Genomic DNA, 6,593 nt, shown 5'->3' with positions numbered 1-6,593 from the left:
CAAATCCAATATGGCTTTCAATGAGACAGTCTAAAGGATAATAATATTGTATGTAAATTTTTACACCAAACAATACAATTGCTGATAAATGAATAATCGTTTGCTGGGTAGTAAAAGCTGCTAGAAGAGTGGAAAAGAAATGAAGAACTAAATAAGAAACAGCAATGTACGGAGAGACAGGAGTGTCTTCATGAGAGCTGGGCTGATGCTAGAGTCACCCTGTTTGAATCCATGTTTAAAGCACGGTTTGCACCTTCAAGAGAGGCTGGTTGTAGCAGATGTGGAAAGCAACCCATTATGATAAGATGCCATGAATGCACGGGAAAGTTTCTATGTTGTGTTACGAAAAGTAAAGTATTCATGACAGAGAAGCAATCAAAGAAGGGCATTACATACCCCTTGCCACTATTGCCTATAACAGTGGCGAGTGGGTAACTGTTGATAATTACTGTAAAACTTGATTTATGCAATTGTGTAATGTTTGATACTTGCAATATGCTACTGTATGTATTAATTTCTTATCATTTAGGTGGAAGTGTACACTCCAGAGGCTACTCTTGCTGGTACTCACTGCATCATATTGAATGTTCGAGGTACATTTAATTAAATGAGTGTTAACTACAATACTCTCAATTGAGCTTTGAAAGGTGGTTTGATTATAATATTGCAATTTTTAAATGCTCTTGCCCTTTTCAGGTAGATTTGATATGAATCGTAGGGTGTTCACTTGTAAAGGCTGCTGACAGTCTTTTTCAGCATCAAATGCAGCTGTTGTGATGCAAATTGGTTACTGGCCAGGGAGCATAAGTAATCTTAATTATGCACTTGATAAAGATTTGTTTCTCAGTTGGGATATTTTACAAAAACAAATCCCAGGAATTTCTGAATGTGCCTTTATCAAGTCACTAAAACGATTTTCAAAAGAGAATGGAAGAATAAGTGTAGGTTATAGGGCCACTTGGACGAAAATCGGACAAATTTTAAAACCCGTGTATGCGACCACAAACGGTTCCAAAACAAGCCATTGATTTGTTTGTTCACGGCCAAAAGTCAATTCGGCCAGCGGTCTCCCGTAGGAAGCCTCCATGTAACGTCATTTACTCAACCCTTTCGTAGAAGCACAGGTAGCCCAAGCTTGGTTTCTGTGGTGTCCTGTTATAAGGAAATGTATGGAGATTCATAAAAAATTTCGATAAAATCATTAAAACGTGAAATAAAGCCTCAAAATTTTACCCAATCATTGAGAAATAGCACTTCTTTCGCTCTGCGTGGTTATTTTTTGAGTTTAGCCCGTTTTAAGATTTTTTCCCCGCCAGTAAGAAATAAGAGAAGGTTGGAAACTCGAGTCCCAATACTTCAATTGTGACTGTCCAAAAGACTATAAATCATGGGTCACTTTTGGTCATTTCAAGGTTTTGCTTTTCCTAAATATCTAAATGACACATATTTGTTGCTTAAACTTAAAATACTCAAATATGTGAAAAGCAGCATTTACTTGATGTACCATATAAAATCCAATATGACAGGTATGACACCGCGTGACAAAGTGAACTCGAGCGATATAACTCTTACAATTGGAGCAAATCCAAACAAATATTTATGTAGATTAAGAGTATTTTTAATAAACAATACAAGTTCATGAGTTTTTACCTCGTGCAGGTCACGTAACGGCTGCTACGGAAAGTGAAAGTCGCACACCGCTACAGACGAGTAGAAAGCGATGCCATATTGGAAAACCAAACTTGGGATACTAGTGTATCCTCTTCTGAGTCTGTTTGATGAGCCCGTAAAATCCAACAAAATCGCACAAAACATAGATAATTTACCATGAAACATTGCTAAACTCCCAAAGAAGCATTAAAGCATAAATTTGTTTTTGACATTTAAGTTTTTTCAAGCAATAAATCGTTCAACTTGAAGCAAAATTGTTGAGAATGAATCCCACCAAAACATGGCGACAAGCAACCGAACTCTTTACGGTCAATTCAACTCTAAAATATCGCTCTAAATAAATTAACTAAACAATAAATGGCTAATATAATAGGTTATTTACCTTTTGGGTGCGGTATGAGCCCGTAAAGATCCATGTTTGAGGATTAAAAGAAGGATTTTTAGTCGAAAAGTAATCGCACAACAACTTTACTCGTCGACTGCTCCTCTCTGATACCATGTGACTGCCTCGTTTACACGTCGATACAAACTAACACCACGGGGGAGGGGAGGGGATTTATTCATGGTTCAGAGTGACTTTGTAACACTTTTCGGAGTGAAAATAAAATATTTCCAACAAACAACTCACAAATATCTTTTTCCAAACGCACTACAACGATTATGAGACACTTTTGTTTTATTTTTATGAGAAAGTAAATCATTTAAACAAAGTAAATTCTTGCTAAAGTTTTAAAGTTCTGAGTTTTTGGGACAACACATTGTATGAGTTTCATTCGTAATTCGGTAAACGATCAGCTTGGACATCGTGCAAGGTTAGTTTTGGATAACGTGCACGATGACGCAAATAAATACATCAATCACTTTTGGGTTTGGATTTGGCTTCAACTCATTCCTATACGTCCCCAACAAATATTCATACATATATTTAATGGAAAGCGAATGAAAAAGCGCTATCAGGTTTTTAACAACGCCACTGAATGTTTTAAAATCCCGCGGCCTTTGGATACCGGCCTTTTAACGGTATTTGTGTTTTAATGATATTTGTAAATATAATCCTCATATCATTAATAATTCATGAGTAAACCAGCCAGTATCAATGGGCTATTTTGGGTCACAGTTTTTAAACTTTGTTCTGTTTCGTTTGACCCGATCCTCCGTATAAAGCTGAAAGAAGTGTTTTTTTATCATTGACGATAGTTTTTATCATAAAGTTTGGCCGCAAAAAAGAGTTTTTTGTCTTTATTCTGGTTGCCGTGGACCGAAGACGCATGTGCAAAGGCGGAATTCTAAGGGATGTTTATGACTCATTCAAACCCCCATTTAACCTCAAAATTTCGTTTTAATTGTGAAGATTCTCTTGAAATGAATGCAGATATACCTACAGGTCCTTTTTATGGTAATAAAAACTCATATTTTCTAGCTTTTGGGGCCTGATTCACGGACGGCGGAGCAGTTTTTTGATTGGGGGGCAATAGTGACATTGTATAGCAAGGTGGGGGGGCTAAGTTTAGTGAAAATGTATTGAAATTTCACAAAAAGTGGGGGGACTAAAGCCCCCCCAGCCCCCCCGGTTCCGCCGTCCCTGTGATTTTACATCTTTTAAGAAACTCGAGTTATGATATCTTCGCCGACTAACTGACGGCAACAATTATAGACTGTTTTTGTGCTTAAAATGCTTCTCGAATATAATTTATCTTCGAATTTAATGATCCCAGATGAATCGACTGATATTTCGAGAATTTCTGAGCGATCCAGCAATCCTCTGCGATCGTCTGCGATCGTCTGCGATCATATGTGAACCAGGCTTTACATTCGGAGATGTGGATGGAAGGAAAGCTCTTGGTTATAGCGAAAATCGCCGGTACACTTCGTCGTAAGCTTCGTAGACTTTCCAAAGCATTTGGTTGATTATAAGTGCCAAAACCTTTTATAAGTTTAATATCTATTCGACAATCTTGAAAAAAAAGCAGAGCTGGATAACTTAGAATTTGAGGTCACCCATCCAAGTGTACTGACCTTACTCAATCGTGCTTGACTCAGTGTCTTGTATGTCTTGGAAGCCCAAGTTTTTTCCACTGGGTCACAATTTTAAATGCAAATGGTTGCATCTATATATTTGACCATCATCTCGAGTGATATCGGTAAAACATTTACACAATATTCAACCGCTGAAATAGAGTAATGTGAAAATATTGTAACTAACTTTAGTATAATTTATAAGAACGAGGGGGATTAGCTCAAATGGTAGAGTGCTTGCTTAGCATGCGAGAGGTACCGGGATCGATACCCGGATTCTCCAAGTTAAGTTTAATTTTTTGCTGGAGCTGTTCTTCTATCTTATCTAGGTTATTGATGTACTTCTACTAACAGATTTTATTAGAAACTTCACTTCTTATAGTAGAATAGCTTTGTACCATTGGAGCAGCTGTTCATTAATGTATTCATGGGTTTGTGGGTTTGTGGGTTTGTGGGTTTGTGGGTTTGTGGGTTTGTTGGATTGTTGGAATTTCCATTGATAAAGCTTTCTGGGGCCAGGAATGCATTTAAAATGAATGAAATTAATTGGGCCTCTGCAGAGTACTGCCTTCTCAGAGAACGTTAGCAAGTACAAGTAGTAAGTGTTTGGCATCAAGCTCTTTGTATAACAGCTGATGAATTTCCTTAGTATGTTGACCCATACTAGATTGCGTGTCACGAATAGTATACCGTAAGGCTTAGTTTAGCACGGAGATTGTTTCAGGTATCTATCTAGGAGCTTCAGTGAGATAGCTCATTTAAATTTTAACCCTTACCCTAACCCTAAAAAAAGTCTTCGCCCTACCTAAACCTACCCTAACCCTAACTCTTGTTCAGGAATAAAGACTTTTTGTATTCATTATCGTCATCATTACAGTTATTATTAGAGAAAAAAACTGGTCAACAGTAATCGATCACCACTGCAATTACAGCAGTAGCGCAACTCAACGCGTTCGAACTGAATGCATGCGAAGACGACTATTTGGCAGCCGTTTTCATCATCGTCATGTAACATTTGTTATCACCGCCAACGTTAGCTCCACAATCGTCATCATGACCATCATCACATTGCGTTCAATTGCACTAGGTCATGACAGCCTTATAGTTGCGTTATAGTTTTACAAGTTCATAATCGCCTTAGTCCTTGAGCTTGTATAAACCTTTTCACCATTTTTCGTCCGCCATTAAATATACCATGATTATCCGTGCCAACAACAACTTTCAAGATTTCCCGCGCTACATTTCCGGTGCTACATTTTTCATAAGGGCATTTACGAAGACACACTATGGCGTTTCTTAATGTCGTACTTTCCATACAAAAGGACGTCATTTTGACACAGTATTCACTCAACGGAAAATCGCTGGATTAACCAAGAGCTAAGAGGTGAGATTAAAGCACTCTAACTATCGTCGGTATTACTCTTATCTTTCGTTGCTCGTTTATATATATTGATGAGAATTCAACCTTTTCTTACTCAAGAATGTTCACTTCGTTATTATAATTCTTGCATTCATTCTACCTTCCTCTACTTCTCCAGTGCGTGGGGCAATTGTCCTTTTTCTCATCTTTTGCGTCTGCTACGCCTTCAAAAACGAGCAGCCCGTCTAATTCTCGATGCTGATTTTTCAAACTCATCTGTAAGTCTTTTTGCCAAACTAAAGTGGCTGCCTATCTCACTTCTTACTAACCTTAGGAAGCTTGTTGTTCTGTTTAATATCGTAAACAACCCAATCCACCCACTTGCCTTAAAAGCAGCTTCAATTTCTTGGCTACTCTTCGCTCTTCTGGTGTAACTACTAGAGCTTCTAAAACTAATCTTCATGTTTTGCATCCTCGTACCAACTCTGGAAAACGTATATTTGCTTATAGTTCAGCTTCCCTATTCAACTGTCTTGATTCTGATTTGAAACATCTACTCTGTCATCCTAATCCCTCTTACTCGCTTTCATCTAACCTGTCCAATTTCAAGTCCAAAATCCTTCATTTGTCTTCAGTTGTCTTCAAGTGTCTCGCACTTAGAAGAATTATTCTGTTTGGAGTGTTGCTTTAAACTTCGTTATTATTCCTGCAGCACTTCTATTTTAAAATTTTGTCAATTTTTCTTATCCATTTGATTACAATTGTAATTTATTCAAATTTCCAGTAATATGATGTAATTTTTGTACTTTTAATTTCTTATATTTTTGAATTGTTTCAGTAGTGTGAGGGCCACGTGTTAGATAACTCTCTGCGTTAATTGTGTCACCCTCCTTAAATAAAGTTTATTCTATTGTATTGTATTGTATTGTTATTTTCCGGAGCTACATTTTTTTCTTGACGCTTTCCCGTTATTGCGATAGACAGTGGAAAACACGAATTCTTCCTTATTCTTTGTAATTGCTCGAGGTTAATTAGCATGAAATGTGACAGGCGTTCCGTGATATAGTATGCAAATGAGAAAAAAACACCTGAAGTGACCCGGAATTGTACGCGATGATATCATCACCACCTAACAACACCATCATTACCATCATCTGGGAGCAGTTAACTCAGGAGAGCTTTTACTAAACTTTGATTCTCAGTCCGTCAGTCCGTCGTTCCGTACTCCATTTTTAATACACACCACAGAATTCCTGTTCCCGGTTGATTTCAAAGCAAAGCTACTTGCAAATGCACAAAAAAAAAAAAACATTTTCCAATAATAATAATAATAATAATAATAATAATAATTTCATAATTTGAAAGTTTTGGTTAAAAACAAAAATGTCAATAAAAAAAAAAACTTAATGGACGAATATGGTTGAAGAGTTGATTCGGAGCCTTAAAGGTCTTTTTACTGGATGTGAACTTCATGAAACCACGAGGAAGCGACTTTTTTCACATCCATTGAAGGGACTTTTTTCATAATCGAGAGGTATATAAAACT

At 37.1% G+C, this 6,593-nt stretch overlaps 1 long non-coding RNA gene across 1 annotated transcript; it reads right to left on the bottom strand.

The window, feature by feature from the left end:
• Positions 1–580: 580 nt before the first annotated feature.
• Positions 581–2,165, bottom strand: LOC148908477 (uncharacterized). Its single transcript, XR_016120887.1, has 2 exons — positions 2,054–2,165; positions 581–1,152 (listed from the first exon to the last, which is right to left on the bottom strand). It is a non-coding gene; the product is annotated as an uncharacterized LOC148908477 (long non-coding RNA).
• Between the last annotated feature and the right edge of the window lie 4,428 nt (positions 2,166–6,593).

The sequence above is a fragment of the Actinia tenebrosa genome, unplaced genomic scaffold (assembly GCF_029948245.1).
Source record: "Actinia tenebrosa isolate PJP-AT-01 unplaced genomic scaffold, QUT_ActTen_1.0 PGA_scaffold3__52_contigs__length_22856419, whole genome shotgun sequence".
NCBI lineage: Eukaryota > Metazoa > Cnidaria > Anthozoa > Actiniaria > Actiniidae > Actinia > Actinia tenebrosa.
Note: the sequence above shows the minus strand (reverse complement) of the source record. Positions and strands in the feature narration are given on the sequence as shown.